The sequence below is a fragment of the Aquarana catesbeiana genome, linkage group LG04 (assembly GCF_042186555.1).
Source record: "Aquarana catesbeiana isolate 2022-GZ linkage group LG04, ASM4218655v1, whole genome shotgun sequence".
Classification (NCBI taxonomy): domain Eukaryota; kingdom Metazoa; phylum Chordata; class Amphibia; order Anura; family Ranidae; genus Aquarana; species Aquarana catesbeiana.
The window spans coordinates 564141352-564158652 of record NC_133327.1 but is presented as its reverse complement, the minus strand read 5'-3'; the positions used below and the strand labels follow the sequence as shown (position 1 = coordinate 564158652).

The following is a 17301-nucleotide window of genomic DNA, read 5'->3' as shown; positions in this document are numbered from 1 at the left end:
CGTGGGCACACGAATCGTTCGTATTAAACATCGTTCGCTCGACCACTAATACGACGTTTTTGGCAGATGCAGGTTAACTACATTTGTTCATGCCTATTTGTATTAAAAGAAATTTATTACATTGTTGTCTAGATGTGTTTGTAACTATAATGAAATGAAAACTTGATTCAGTGTAAGGAGAGGACACTCAGCAGCTGTTTACACATCTGGACGCAGGAGCACTAGTGTGGGACACCAGAACAACCTTTTTATGGTGTCCCACACAGGTGCTCCAGTGGATACTAGGGGTCTCTCCATGTGTGAAACTTGCACAAAACAGGTAAGTATTCCAGCTTTTGAAATTGAAAAAATCATGTCTTCAGCTTGGAACTCTGCCAAAACAGACAATTGGACAACACTTCCAAGCAATGTTTCATATTACTATTTCTAGCCTAAAATATCTGTCTGCTAAGTATACCTTTTTTGTATTCACATATGGGAGAAAAGAATCGGGACATCTGAAGACACCAGGAACCCTACATCTCCTAAAGAAGGGGAACTCAGCACACAACCTGAGGATGTGGATTCCGAGGTTCAGGAAGTGGTCGAAATGGTGACCACAACAGGTCAGTGTCTGAGACCACAGCTTCAGGTAATAGATGTATGCCTGCATATTTATAATAAATGGTATTTTTTTATTCTTTTTAGGTGACGTGGATGTTGTGGAAGAAGAAACTCACTTCAACAGTGCAAGTGCACAAGTCCTCATCAGTGAAATAATGGTTTGCAAAAAGGATATCAATGTACGCGTTTTGTGGGTGCAACCCCTTCCTCGCAACTAAAGTAGGTGACAGGAAGGGGTTGCACCCCCGAAACACGCCCATTGATCCCCCATGATGGGATCTAGCACATGTTGCCACACTGGGGCTTATTTCAAAAAAGCAAAACCACTTAGCCCTACAAGTGAAATGCAAGTGCACTTGTAGGGCAAAGTGAATTTTCTTTTCTGAAATAAGGCCCAGTGTGTCAACATGTGCTAGCTCCCATCATGGGGGATCAATGGACGTGTTTTGGGGGTGCAACCCCTTCCTCTCACCTACTTTAGTTGCGAGGAAGGGGTTGCACCCACAAAACGCGTACATTGATATTCCATGATGGCAGATAGCACATGTTGACACACTCACTGTGTGCATCTTCAGAAATTGGCTTTGACATTACTTTAAAACTTTTTAAAAACTTTAAACAATAACGAGAAAATTTAAATTTTTGTGTGGTTTTAGATTTTGGCTAAAACATCAATGATGTTGATCAGTCTTTTTTGAACATCATTGATGTTTTGCTTGACCTTCTCTAAATTCCGATTGCACACCATTATTTCACTGATAGGGACTTGTGCACTTGCACTGTTGAAGTGAGTTTCTTCTTCCACAACATCCACATTACCTTGCGAGGAAGGGTTGCATCCACAAAACGTGTACATTAATATCCCATGATGGCATATAGCACATGTGTGTTTTGTGGATGTAGATGTAGGGAATAGACATACATTTTAGGCATGGGGTCATGAGGGAAATCCACATTTTGAGTCCCAATTTGTGTGCATCTTCAAATTTTGGCTTTTACAGGGGTGAGATCACCCCATCTGATGAAGGCAAAATCAACACAGTTTTGACATACTAATGTCTCATATGACCTTCACTTTATCAAAGTTGAACTTTGTAAGTTCCTGAGTTGGGGATGTGGATGTTATGTTTTTAAACATGCCTGTTTAGCCACAAAAAAGGCTAAATCTACTGTCATACATGTTATACCCCAAAGATGTTGGTTTGTTTAACCACTACACTGCACTGCACCACTACACTGGTTTGTTTAACCACTACACTCGGGTGATCACCGATCCGATTAAGGGGCCGGTCCCTTACCATGTGATCAGCTGTCAGCCAATGACAGCTGATCACATGATGTAAACAAAAGATCGGTAATTGTTTTTTTTTCTACTCACGCTGACAGCATGAGTAGAAAAAAAAGCCGATCACTGGCTCGGATGTGAGGGACATCGGTCCCCAAGTGGAAGAGGCACATCTGCCTCATCAGTGCCACCATAATAGTGCCATATAACAGTGCCCACAGTGCTACCTAACAGTGCCCACAGTGCTACCTAACAGTGACCACAGTGCCACCTAACAGTGCCCACAAGTGCCACCTATCAATGCCAACAAGTGCCACCTATCAATGCCCACAAGTGCCACCTATCAATGCCCACCTGTAGTGCCAATCAGTGCTAACTGACAGTGCTGCCCTTTACTGCCACCCATCAGTGCCCATCACTGCCACCCATCAGTGCCCATCACTGCCGCCTATCAGTGCCCATCACTGCCGCCTATCAGTACCCATCACTGCCGCCTCATCAGCATACATCAATGAAGGAGAAAAATGACCCGTTTAAAATTTTTTATAACAAAATATAAAAAAATAAAAAATTTTTTTTTTTTTAATTCAGATTTTTACATTTTTTTAACAAAAAGTAAAAACTGCAGAGGTGATCAAATACCACCAAAAGAAAGCTCTATTTGTGGTGAAAAAATGATAAAAATGTAATTTGCGTACAGTGTTGTATGACCGCGCAATTGTCATTCAAAGTGCGTCAGCGCTGAAAGCTGAAAATTGGTCTGGATAGGAGGGGGGTTTAAGTGCCCTGTAAGCAAGTGGTTAAAAACCCTTTTATAACGCACACGTGAATGTGCTTGGAGTAAAATGTTTTATACTCAACAATGTGTGGCTTCTTCTTTAAATGCTCATTACCCTTTTTTTATTAAGTTGTTGTAGTTACAGGAACAATGGGGGGTATGTACTGAAGGCAAATCCACTTTGCACTACCAGTGTACTGGTAGTGCAAAGTGGATTTACCTTTAGTAAATAACCCCCACTGTGCTGTTAAATTTGCCAAAATCAGGCCATTTTAGGGACTACAAGCAATTCATAGAGTTTAAAAGGATGATTATATTTATCATTAATGCATTACATGCACATCTAGCTGAAGAAGAGATTGTCACCTCATGTATCAAATAAGTTACGTTTGCACTATTGAAGAAAATGGCCAAAAATAAAAGGCCATTGGAGAACCTAGGAGACAAATAAGAAACACAAGCAGTAAAGCAAATTAAATATGAGTTTAGTTTTTCATAAAAAAATTATTAGAAAGAGCTTAAAGATTCTCTGGCATATAAATTGCCCCCCTACCCACGAAATACTCCAGATAGCTTTCCCATACTTCGCTGGCACTTTGGGAGGGCAAGCCAGGACGGCCAGCTTCAAGCACCGTCATTATTTCTTCCGGTGAGCCGGCCTCAGTTGCAACTGAGGCCAGATAGTTGGCTGCATTTTTACGCATAAAATTATGTAAAATGCAGCAGCATAAAATTATATGTTTCAGTTTGTATTCGGCCATATTTATGGCTGTTAGAAAAAGACGGAACTGGCTGGCCATTATGCCAAAGGCATTTTCCACCACTCTTCTGGCACGGGTCAGCCAGTAATTAAAAACCCTTTTTGCTCCCCAGTGCAAAGGCCTCATCCGCCACAAAGACAAACAGGAGGCCCGCAGTGGAGGTGGCAACCTCAAGCTGCCTTTCTGGAGACGCCTTTAGAATTCAGTCTGGGCGATGACTCCTTCATCCGACATACGGTCATTCTTCCCCACGTCCAAATACAGAAACTCATAAGTCGCCGACACCACCGCCAACAATACAATACTGCTGTACTCCTTGTAGTTGTAGTAGTATGACCCTGAGTTGGGGGGTGGGACGATCCGGACATGTTTCCCATCTATCGCAACACCGCAGTTGGGAAAGTCCCACTACTGGATGAATTGGGATGTCACAGTCTGCCATTCCTGTGGGTTGGAAGGAAACTGTGGAGTCAGACAAAAAAATAGTACTTTTGCACATAACATTGCAAGCAGATTAGACACAAACATTCTTGGCTAACATAAGTATAATAACATTTATTTAAATGTGTATTTAAAGTCAAAGGTATAAGGTCCACTTATCAGATTCCTCACCCCCTCTGATGGCTCATTGTAAAAATTTTAGGGTGGGGGAGATGTTTTTGAGAGGTAACCATCTCCAATTCATTGAGAGATGAATGCATAAATAATGTGTTACTTTGGCCAGCCCCTCCTTACTTACACTATTGGCAGCCCACTGGACAGGTAAGAAGTGTCATAATCCAAAAATATGAATACACACTGTCAAAATTGAAGCACATTTTTACATTCTGAAATTACCGATCAAGATAATAGGAGAAAAAAACTTGAAACAGTACCATTTGAAAGTATTCAGGCAGGCACTTGCACTACATGCTTTGGTGAATTTATCCATAAAACTGACCAAAAAAGAGGTAGGTATAGTGTGTATGGGTTTGGCAAAGTTAGCAAATAGAGTATTGGTATCGGTTGACTTAGCAGTTGGGGGGGAGGGAGGGTTCCAAATTAGTTTTGCCCCCCCCAAAAAAGCCTCTTACACTATGCTTGAAGTTAAGGACAACAATCACATTTGTACACATTTTAGGGGGTGTTTAGGATAAGCACTACAATGGATCTGACAAAATACATTGTTAAGTGACTAGGCTAGGTGTGTATGGGCCCAGGATAGCATGCTGGGGAGGTTAGTGAAGGCAAATATGCATGAAGGACAAAAAAGGAGCATTAAAAGCTTACAGCATGCATGAGGACAAAGAGGACATTCACAGCATATTACAATCATGGCAATTAGGGAATGATGAAATAAATACAATACATTAGCAAACATTAAATACGTAGACTGTGATGTTAAAGGATAAAACTTACCTTAATATACTCCTTCTGCAGGACCTGAATTATAGCAGAAAAGGTCTCTGGAATAATGATTCCCAGAGCCTGGGGGGAGATCCCAGTCGTAAACTTAATATCCTGGAGACTTCTCCCCATCGCCAAGTACCGCAAGGTGGCGACCAGCCTTTGCTCCGGAGTGATGGCTTGCCACATGCAGATGTCCTGCTTGGTAATATAGGGGGACAGCAAAGCCAACAGATGGTGAAAAACGGGGTCCGTCATCCAGAGATAGTTCCTGAAATCATCAGGATTATTCTCCTGGAGCTCCCGCAGCAAAGGCATATGAGAGAATTGGTCATAATTAAGTAACCAATTCTTGGTCCATGAACTCCTCCTCCCCCTGTTCATGGACTGGACTTGGGTCAAAGGAAGAACTCCAACACCAAGCCCAACAACAGCACGAACTTTACAACGAGTACGTAACCGCAACATGACTAGAAAACGGTCGGTTGCTCAGAACGAACTGACAGAACGCACTGAAAATCAGAAAGGACCTGAGAAGAACGAGCTGAAAATCAAAAACTAGTGGACAAGAACGCACTGAAAAACAGAAGCAAACTATAAATAGAATGCACTGAAAGACAGGAATGAACTGACAACACGCACTGAAGAACAGATACAAACCGACAAGCACAAACTGAAAAGCAGAAACGAACTGAAAAGCACGAGGCTGAAAAGAGCGAATCGTCTCTCACCAAACTTCTACTAACGCGAGATAAACACAAGATTAGCAGAAGGAACCCAAAGGGTGGCGCACTGGCTATTGAACTTCCTTTTTATCGGGTCGTCGTACGTGTTGTACGTCACCGCGTTCTCACGCTCGTAATTGTTGGCCAGCATTTATGTGACCGTGTGTATGCAATACAAGTTTAAGCCAACTACCTTCGAACAAAAATCCACTGTTTTGTTGGCGGAAAGTCCGATCGTATGTATGCGGCATTAGTTCTACATTAGGTGTGTGTGTGTGTGCCATGTCAGCTCTATACAGATGTGACCCCCTCCCTCGCCCTACACCTTTTTTTCCCTTTCTGTTTCTCTCAAAAATAAAATGTTCAGAAGACGGTTGGCAAGGTCACAAATGATATTGTTGTTATACTCATAGTCAAAACAATATGTGGCAGCTTAATTAATCTAAAGATAAACAATGTGATCACAATCACATTTTGAATCTGTTTACCAGACATGGAAACATTAAGTGTACTATTATTATTATTGTTATTGGAATTAGGGATTATCACTTGAATATTAATTTCTGATATGATGTTGACAGTTTTTATTAATGATATAGAGATATTGTAATTGGTTTAGGCAACTTTTGGTTGGAAATTAAATACAGGTTATTAGAAAAAATTGTAATATGGGGTTACTTTAGATTAGTAAAAGGTTGTTAATTAAAGTACAGCTGTCATAATACTTAAGGCCAAGATGGATGGAATACATGGGAACTTTTTCTACAAAATTGAAATTTAAAGGTCTTATAATAACTTGAATTAAAATATAACAGACCCATTGAGCCAAGTCCACACACCATGTTAGGATAGATGCCACCTGCAGCCAGCTGTTTTATAGTGCTTAAATTGGGTGATGATCTTTCTGTTTTTTTATACAGATTGTTGGTATTTTTCATTTTAATTATTGTTATTTTTGAAATCCGAAGCAGAATGTGTGGATTGTGAAATGATGTGTCCCTTTTCCTTGAAAATGCTTAAGAAAATCATTTACAGACATCTCCATAGCAGCCCGGTGTGGTTGTCATTTATTATGTTATGACATCAGGAGGTTAATGTAAGATGGAAATGAAGGACTTGTTTTAGCTTGCTGAAACTAACAACAGAGCAAGCAAAGAGAGTTTGTAATATAGCCAGGGAAAGGTTTTTGGTTTTTGAAACATTAAGCTGGAGACTATATATTGTAATGCCACATAAAAAATAAAAAATACAATAATAAAAAAAACTGTTGATGGTGGAAAAATGCTTTCCGAGTGAGTAAATTGATGGCCAGCGAATTAAAGTATGAGAAGTGTTTTATTGTGTTAAGACAAAAACAAGATAACAAGACATAATAATAATAATACAACAGTGTTGGGAGAAATGTGGGTTATGTTTAATGGGTGCACAAGATTTACCATTTTAATTATTGTTGTTAGGTAACTAATAACACTGCTTTCTCTGTGTGGCTTAAAACGTATACCAGTAAGTGTTTTTGGTCTCTAATCCTACCCTAAGAGTAGATGTTGCTAAGGAAAAAAAAGAATACTGTTGCGTGTGAAGAAAGATTGGATATTAAGCCTAATATCCCTATACATTTACAAAAGACTCCCCTAGGATTGGGAGCTAAACTAGAAGTTTGGTAATGAGATTTTGGTAAAGAAAATGTGAAATTATATGCTTTAGGAGTTACTGAGAGATTAAGCAACCGTGACTAAAATAACGTTTTGCAAATGGTGTATGCATGTTCTTGTAGAAGCTAAGGTTTTTGGTAGGAATGTTTGGTTTTGCAAAGTTGCAGGAGACAATGTTCTGAGGCACAATATGTGCTTAGGTAAAGCGTTCTGTTCTGGGGCCCTCTGGTTCCACTTGGGTCCAGAGGATAGGAGGAACTGAAGGTGTTTTGCTTCAGGTCACTTCTGGATCCAATCTGGGATTGGGCTCTTTAATGTTTTGTTGAATCCTGCTGCAATATTGGGTTTGCGAAAGATGTTCAATTGAATATATATGTCTAGTAATGAAACCCGGCTATGAAACATTTTTATTTCCGCATGCTTATGGACTATTGTTTGAATTTTAAATGGCAAGAATATTATTACTAACACCTCTGAAGGTTTAAAAAAAGGGGGGGGAAGGTTTGAAAAATACTTTATCTAGTAGTTTGATTCTGTAGATATTCATGTTGACTGGAGAGTATCTGTCCCCCCCTTTTTTGCCTCTATCTGGATGTTCTACTTGAAGAAATTACTAGATCCTTGCATAGAGATCCTTGTTGTTTTTAGAGGCACAGGAGGTCCTGGAATGATTCCAGAAGCTTTGTCAAGCCATCATTTTGGTATGACCCTTCTCTACTCTTCGAAATGCTGTAGGTTGAAAGAGACTCCTGTGAAAGTCCCTGGAATGCCTGGAGGTGGATGATGCCAACCCAAGGCCTGAAAGTTCCAATGAACAAAAAAGAGAGAGACCCAGTGACCTAACTTGAAAGATGACTTCTTTGTTTCTTTGCAACATCAGTTCCAGTCTGTCCGTGGATGTCAAGTTCTGTCCTTACTAAAAGGCCAGCTCTTATGGGGTGGTGGATTTCTTCTGGCTATATGAGAAGGTACATAATCCTTGGAGGTGTTTACAAGTTTAGGAAATGAACATAAGGACTGAAATAATGTGGACTTTGTACAGTATGGACATTTTTGGACATTTGCAATGCTCAATGCAAGAGAGACTTTTCTGCTCTTTTCTATTTTGCTGAAGATTACTTTATGAACTTAAGGACTGTCACGTTTCCTTATTTCTCATGAACATTTGCTATACAGTTGAGATATTTGAAATTACCCTTATTTATGTATCATTATCTTGCCATATGTAATTTGAATGTGTCTATTGGTTTTATAGTTATATACATGCTTATAATGCATTTATGGGAAAGCGGTCTAGGATGATGTATATTGGAGACAGGATTTATAAATTGTCATGTTGTGACAAAAGAGAGGTTGTTGAAGGGATGTGTCCCTTAAACATTGGCTTCAGTTTGTCCTTTGCTAGAATTTAATTTCGAGTGCTTCTTTAACCGCTAGCCAACCAGCCGCCGCAGTTATACTGCTGCAGGTTGGCACGGCTGCACAAATCGCCATAGGTATATGTCGCTCCTTTAAGACTATCTAGCAGGTGCGTGTCCTCGGAGCCGATGCGCGTGCCCAGCGGGCACGATGTTCGTCGAGCACCCGCAATCGCTCATGACAGAGCAGAACCGTGGATCTGTGTGTGTAAACACACAGATTCATGTCCTGCCAGAGGAGTAGAGACAGATCATGTGTTCCTAGTATATAGGAACACCGATCGGTCTCCTCCCCTAGTTAGTCCCATCCCCCCACAGTCAGAACACCCTAGGGAATGCAGTTATCCCCTTGATCGCTCCTTAGTGTTAACCCCTTCCCTGCCAGTGACATTTATACAGTAATCAGTGGCTATTTTTAGCTCTGATCCCTGTATAAATGTCAATGGTCCCAAAAAAGTGCCAAAAGTGTCTGATCTGTCCGCTGCTATGTTGCAGTCCTGATAAAAATTGCAGATTACTAGTAAGAAAAAAATAATAATAATAAAAATGCCATAAATCTATCCCCTATTTTGTAGACACTATAACTTTTGTGTAAACCAATCGAAATATGCTTATTGTGAATTTATTTTACCAAAAATATGTAGAAGAATACATATCGGCCTAAAGTGATGAAGAAATTTGTTTTTTTTGGGGGGGGTTTGGATATTTATTATAGCAAAAAGTACAAAATATTGTGTTTTATTTTAAAATTGTCCCTTTTTTTGTTTATAGCGCAAAAAATAAAAACCACAGAAGTGATCAAATACCTTAAAAAGAAATCTCTGTTTGTGGGGAAAAAAGGACATAAATTTTGTCTGGGTACAACGGCGCACGACCGCGCAACTATCAGTTAAAGCGACGCAGTGCTGTATCACAAAAAATGGCCTGGTCAGGAAGGGGGCAAATCCTTCTGGGGCTGAAGTGGTTAACACTGGCTTTTTAGCTGACAAGTTTTAATATGTAGCAACCCTGTTATCATAGAAAAGATAGTACTAAGAGTGAGAAAGATAATTGTAGACGGTTTGGCAAAACGCCCAGAAAATGTTTACAAAATATGAACATAAATACTGATAAATATGTCTGGGACATAATTGGAGCTATCTTTAATACTGTACAATAATACACACATATATACTTTATAAAGATGTGTAGTAATTACTAACAGGAGTTATTAAGGGTGACAAACATATGTATATTAACAATTCTATGAAAGTGTGTTTGTCTTATTGATGACAAGCAATGGGAGGACATTTTTCTTTAGTTTCAATTGGTGTAATAAAGGGTCTGGAGGATATTAGTTATGAGGAAAGGTTGCGAACACTGAACTTATTCTCTCTGGAGAAGAGATGCTTGAGAGGGGATATGATTTCTATATACAAATACCATACTGGTGACCCCACAATAGAGATAAAACTTTTTTGCAGAAGGGAGTTTAACAAGACTTGTGGCCACTCATTAAAATTAGAAGAAAAGAGGTTTAACCTTAAACTACGTAGAGGGTTCTTTACTATTATGCCCCGTACACACGGTCAGACATTCCGACAACAAAATCCATGGATTTTTTCCGACGGGTGTTGGCTCAAACTTGTCTTGCATACACACGGTCACACAAAGTTGTTGGAAAATCCGATCGTTCTAAACACGGTGACGTAAAACACGTACGTCAGGACTATCAATGGGGCAGTAGCCAATAGCTTTTGTCTCTTAATTTATTCTGAGCATGCGGGCACTTTGTGCGTCGGATTTGTGTACACACGATCGGAATTTCCGACAACGGATTTTGTTGTCGGAAAATTTTATAGCAAGCTCTCAAACTTTGTGTGTCGGAAATTCTGATGGAAAATCTGTGATGGAGCCTACACACGGTCGGAATTTCCAACAACAAAGTCCTATCACACATTTTTGTGCAGGGCATAAGAGCGGCAAGGATGTAGAATTCCCCTGCACAGGCGGTGGTTTCAGTGGGGGGCATCGATAGTTTCAAGAAACTATTAGATAAGCACCTGAACGACCGCAACATACAGGGATATACAATGTAATACTGACATATAATCACACACATAGGTTGGACTTGATGGACTTGTGTCTTTTTATCGACCTCACCTACTATGTAACTATGTAATGTTGTAAATATCACTTGGTCATATCTTGACAATATATTGTATTTAAGATACTGACCCAGGAAATAAAAGATGAGTGATGCATGATTCTGTGTCCATGTGTTGACTTTGGTCTACATTGCTCCCCTTAGAGCTCTGTATGTGTGTGTGTCTGGGAGTGAGGAACGGAGAGTGCCGGAACAGGTTAGTATAGGAGTTATATAGGGACTACATCCTTAATGATATAAAGGTATTATTAACTTGTTGTAAGTCAGGTTGTAGTATGCTTTCAGCATCTCCAGGAGCAAATTCTTCACAGACTGCACCTTGTTAGGTCTGTCGCAGCTGAATCTGCACAAAGCAAGGAACTGAATGTCATTGAACCTGGGGAGACTATCAAGATCTATATTATCCACCCTATCCCACAAGTTAAACCAAAGGAACTAGGATTTCCAGAAGGAAATAGCTATGTCGTAACTCCTAGACACTAGGCTAATAACTGAGCTTGTTCCACAGTGTGGGGGGTGTTCAAAAGTGTGATCACCAGCAGGGGCAGGTTTTTTTTTTGTTTTCCTTTTCAGCACACGTGTGTACTTAGAAAGATGATCAGAATGCACTAAAATGAAGGGCCTGAAAAACAGGTGACGACACAGACACTACTGGCCCAAAGGATGTCTGCTTCTTATTATAAAACTAGTAATTATACTTGTTCTGTGCACATTCCAACCTTGTAAATCCATGTTATGTATGCAAACACCACAAAGTGAGACAGTGTCCAGTTTGTTTTTAATCATTATGTATTTTCTGCTTTTGGTCGGTCACAGACCCACACCTGTAACCAATTCACATGCTTTGTAATTAACACAATGCAAACCATTATGCTATTAATAAACAGCTGTGCTACTACATTCACCTTCTCACACAGTGAGAAAGTTATTTTTGCAATCCTCCTATATATTTACCATCATTCTTTTTATTGTCTGTAATAGGTAACACGTTCAACAAGAACTATAACTATCATAAATGACATGCTCAAAAGCCACACTTGATTAAATTTATAGTGGCTGTTCTTCTACTAGACCTGCACTTTTGTATTGCATTTACGAAATGTCAAAACACTAGAGAAGATTTTTCTTTCTCATCAAACATGTGTCCTCAAAATACCTGTTTATAATGTGGATACTTGCTATCTATTCAAAAACATGTCCTTAACATTCATAGGCATTATTTTTGTTTCTATTTTTGCATCACAAAAGTGGGAATGAAAGTCTTTTGAAATGTCTATAAAACTTTGATCACGGCCTTGAAAGATTACAGAACTCTCTGCCTGAGATAACAACCAATTTCAATGAAATTTATAGTGGCACAAGACATTTCTATCTCTATTTAGGACACAGTCCAGAGTTCTGTATTTGAGTTTGCATTTCCATTGTAACCTTTTATGCTATTTTACCTTCCCCATTAGCACTGTAAACCTGAGGTAATTGAAGTGAAAGCTATTACAGCAGAAATGTGCCACTACAGGGCCAGTTTTGTTGTTACTGGTGTAGCTATGGCCATAGCAGCCTGCCTGGCTAGTATGGGGCCTGGAGGTGGGAGTGGGCTCCTTTGGGGGATTATTTAGGGAAAATAAACATAGACAATTTGTGTACATGTGACTCTAACACACATCCAGCAATGCATCACTAAGGCTTCATTCACATAGACATACTACAGTGTACACCCATGTGAGGGCCATGTGTTCGCCTGTGTGAGGCTCACTGTCTGCATTCGGAGCCGTGTCCATGTAACCACTGCGCCCAAATTGACATGAATGGAACTGCCTGCATGGGGATGCAAGGAAATCACACATCTAGCAATGCATCACTAAGGCTTCATTCACATAGGCATACTACAGCGTACACCCATGTGAGGGCCATGTGTTCGCCTGTGTGAGGCTCACTGTCTGCATTCGGAGCCGTGTCCATGTAACCACTGCACCCAAATTGACATGAATGAAACTGCGTGCATGGGGATGCAAGGAAATCCTGTGCATCGCTGTGCAGGCAAACATGGCCCTCACAAGGGCATACACTGTACTACGCCCGTGTAAACAAGAGGAGCCTTCAGGATAATTTCTAGTCACAGCTCTCTTTGCTTTCTCGGTGTAGCGAACAGCATTTGCCCTCCTCCACATCCAGGAGTAAATTATTGCATCTAGAGCTTTTGGTAGAAAATTTCGCTATTGGGGCACCATTTTTTGTAGTTATGGACCGATGTTTGTTGTTAATTTTGCGTCTGGGTTTAATCATAAAACAGTACAGGCTTGGTACTGGTTTACCTACAAATAGCCCTGATATGGATTTTGCAAAAACAATAGGGTATGCCAAATTTGAAAAGCAACCTTTTATTGTATGTATAATAGAACGGTACCATTGTTTGGGCACAAATAACAGGTTCACAGCAAAAGTAAGTTAATGCAAAGATTTTATGCAAGTTTAATACATCTACTACACTAGAAGAGGCTTTCTTTATACTTACCAATTTCCCCATGTAGTATTGGAATACATACCTACTAAAGAAGTGACCCTACCCAGCAGAATACTGGTTTAAGGATGAATATAGGAATAGCAAGCACATAATAACCAACATATTCATATATGAAGTCATAGTTGTGTAGAAAATAACACTATACAAATAGAGTGTAAAAGGTTTAAGATACATGGATCACTCTTATATTCTACTAAAACGTTGTGTATTAGTGCTGCTTTGAAGAAGGGGGTACCCACCGAAAAGCTTGTCCTGAAAATTTGGATATTAGTGAAAATAAAAAAGTGAAACACATATTTAAGAGTGCATGGTACTTTGGCCTAAATAGACATTTTATAATGTAATACAATTTTAAAGTGACCCTCTCAGGAAGTTAAACATTACAACAGCATTACCCCATAAAAAATGGGCTCATTTTCTAAAACTGGTCCTCCCAGCTGTGGGCTGCAGTATGCTCCCCTCTGTGTCCTCCGCAACCCACTGCCTCTGTCTCTGCTGGTAGAGGCGTGGTAAAGAGCAGTGGGGATTGGAGGGCACACAGAAGGTGGTGGGTTGTGGAAGGGACACATAGGGGAACTGATTGCTATGATAAAGTTGAGAGGATAGTAACAAGTGCGGCACAGTGTGAGGCAGCGAAGGGGGGGGGGGGCTCAGATTTCTAATGAATAACTGTGGTCACACTCATTGCCTGAGTGATACTTGGAGGATGACTCACTCAAGCCCAAAACTTTACCTATTTTCTCCCAGGTCCATCATTCCTACTCTCGATTTTTTGAGAATTATCTCTTTCTCTAACAGAAGGACCTGCCTTTGGTCAAAGATACTGGATTGGTAAAATTATGTCGGACTGTGCACCTATCTCCTTTAGGCATCTTGCACACTGCAGCTTGAAAAAGCTCAGTACAGCTTTTTTTTTTTTTTTTTTTTTACTGAGCTAAAATACAGCCCATTAATTGTAATGTGCCTATGCACACAGGCGCGTAAACAAGCGCCGTGTATTCTTCAGTAAAAATAAATAAATAGAAAAATATCTGCTTTTTTGGTCAGTAATCTACGCCTTATGCACGCAAATGTCCATTTGCATATTATGCCGAACGTGAACATGAGAATAAGGTTTTGTGCATTTGCGCAAAATTGCGCTCCAAAATGTGCACACAGATATACGTGAAAATGCGTGTAAATACATGCAAATACAAATAATGCCTTGAAAGGGTATTCATACCCCTTGAAATTTTCCAAATTTTTTATTGTTACAACCAAAAACGTAAATAGATTTTATTTTGATTTTATGTGATAGACCAACAAACAGTGGCACATAATTGTGAAGTGGAAAGAAAATGATAAATGGTTTTCAAATTTTTTTACAAATAAATATGTGAAAAGTGTGGCATGCATTTGTATTCAGCCCCCTTTACTCTGATATCCCTAACTAGATTTAAGTGGAACCAATTGCCTTCAGAAGTTCACCTAATTAGTAATTAGAGTCCACCAGTGTATAATTTAATCTCAGTATAAATACAACTATTCTGTGAAGTCCTCAGAGGTTTGTTAAAGAACCTTAATGAACAAACAGCATCATGAAGGCCAAGTAACACACCAGACAGGTCAGGGATAAAGTTGTGGAGAAAGTTAAAGCAGAGTTAGGTTATAAAAAAATATACCAAGCTTTGAACATCTCACAAAGCACTGTTCAATCCATCATCCGAAAATGGAAAGAGTATGGCATAACTGCAAACCTACCAAGACATGGCCATCCACCTAAACTGACAGGCCGGGCAAGGAGAGCATTAATCAGAGAAGCAGCCAAGTGGCCCATGGTAACTCTGGAGGAGCTGCAGAGATCCACAGCTCAGGAATGAGAATCTGTCCACAGGACAACTACTAGTCGTGCACTCCACAAATCTGTTTTTTATGGAAGAGTGGCAAGAAGAAAGCCATTGTTGAAAGAAAGCCATAAGAAGTCCAGTTTGCAGTTTGCAAGAAGCCATGTGAGGGACACAGTAAACAAGTGGAAGAAGGTGCTCTGGTCAGGTGAGACCAAAATTGAACTTTTTGGCCTAAAAGCAAAATGCTATGTGTGGCGGAAAACTAACACTGCACATCTCCCTGAACACACCATCCCCATCGTGAAACATGCTGGTGGCAACATCATGTTGTGGGGATGCTTTTTACAGCAGGACAGAGAAGCTGATCAGAATTGATGGGAAGATGGATGGAGCCAAATACAGGGCGATCTTAGAAGAAAACTTGTTAGAATCTATAAAAGACTTGAGACTGGGGTGGAGCTTCACCTTTCAGCAGGGAAACAACCCTAAACATACAGCCAGAGCTACAATGGAATGGTTTAGATCAAAGTAGATTCATGTGTTAGAATGGCCCAATCAAAGTCCAGACCTCAATCCAATTGAGAATTTGTGGCAAGACTTGAAAATTGCTGTTCACAGACACTCTCCATCCAACCTGACAGAGCTTGAGCTATTTTGCAAAGAAGAAAGGGCAAACATTTCACTCTCTAGATATGCAAAGCTGTTAGAGACATATCCAGCGAAAGGTGGTTCTACAAAGTATTACTCAGGGGGGCTGAATACAAATGCACGCCACACTTTTCACATATTTATTTGTACAAAATTTAGAAAAACATTTATCATTTTCCTTCTGACTGGCCTCAGGTGATACACAGAAATTAAACAAATCCCCCCACAAGTTTTACCTGTTTATCTGCAGTCTTCTCTAGATCTGTTCAAAGTCCAGATTTTTAAAGCTTGTGTGAGAGCTTAGAAAAAAGGAGGCAGAGAGCTAAATTACACTCAGCAGAGCTCACCGAGGAGAGCTCTGTGATCTGATTGGAGGGAAGAGGCACCCCACACACACACACAGCTCACAGGAACAGAGCTGAGGCAGTCAATATGCTAGAGCTCCCTCCATTTTTCTGTTGGTGTCAGGAAAACTTGTCAGAAGAAATTCATGCTGAAAGCAGAGGAACGGAGCAGCAGACACATAGTACTATTAATTGAGACAAGGAATCGCTATAGAGAGAAATACTTTGCTCACATTTTATGCCTGGGGTTTACGGCCACTTTAAACAAAGACAGTAACTGTACCCCACACATTTGCTGGGAAGTGCACTATCCAAAGTATACAGTAGTTTTAAAACATGGTTCCAGACTAAAACCTGCTAAGAATGCCCATATTTAACTTCTTCTAAACCAAATCCACAACCTGGAAGCAGCACATTAAAATACACTTGTGCAGTCAACACTGAGTGATAATTAAACTCCAGTCTACTTTAAATTACTTAAATCAACATCATTAAGGAGGATGGTAATAAACCAGGTAAAATACTGGCTAAGCCTTTCAGAGACCCGAATGCACATATCATTAAATCATTTTGGAAACTGTGCATAGAATACAAGATAAAAAATAGTGGTGATTGGACCAAGACTAAGATAGTAAACTTGGGCCAAAAACCATATCAAACGGTAAACCATATATATTTAGAAAAAAGATATTAAAGGAAAGTTCATATAGTGAGCAAAGATTCCTCTATGAGGAGGTGCTCCTGGAGTAAAATCCAATGGGCTTGTTTGGTTTCATAGAATGAAAGCCATTCTGTGATTGATCGAGAGGAAGGGCATATGAGCATCACAATATCCCCCATCCAATGACAGAATGCTTTGCATTATATGCAAAGAATACAAAATGGTTTGTGAATATATGAGGTGGAGTGCAAGCGGCCCACTGTCCATTACTCTATGCACTGCATGAGAGACATAACTGTAAAGTTTTGCTATATACTGATGGAAATTCAGCTGGTTCAGCAGAGGCTGGTTGAATTTCCATCAGTGTTTGTTAATCCTCACTCAACAGAAGTCTATAGAAGTGCCTTCTATAAAGGAACCTGTTGGAAAACTTTTCTTGATCAGTGGCTGCAGCCACTGAACAGTGTATTCTGACAGTGGCAGGTGCAGCTGTTAGAATACAATGTCCCGGCATGTTTGAAGCTCAGAGGTTGCACTAGTGAGTTTT

At 40.0% G+C, this 17301-nt stretch overlaps 1 protein-coding gene across 1 annotated transcript in view; it reads right to left on the bottom strand.

Moving 5' to 3' along the window:
- Positions 1 to 17301, bottom strand: part of SMYD3 (SET and MYND domain containing 3) — a 980023-nt gene that overhangs the window by 87073 nt on the left and 875649 nt on the right. The gene's annotated exons all lie outside the window — the stretch shown is intronic.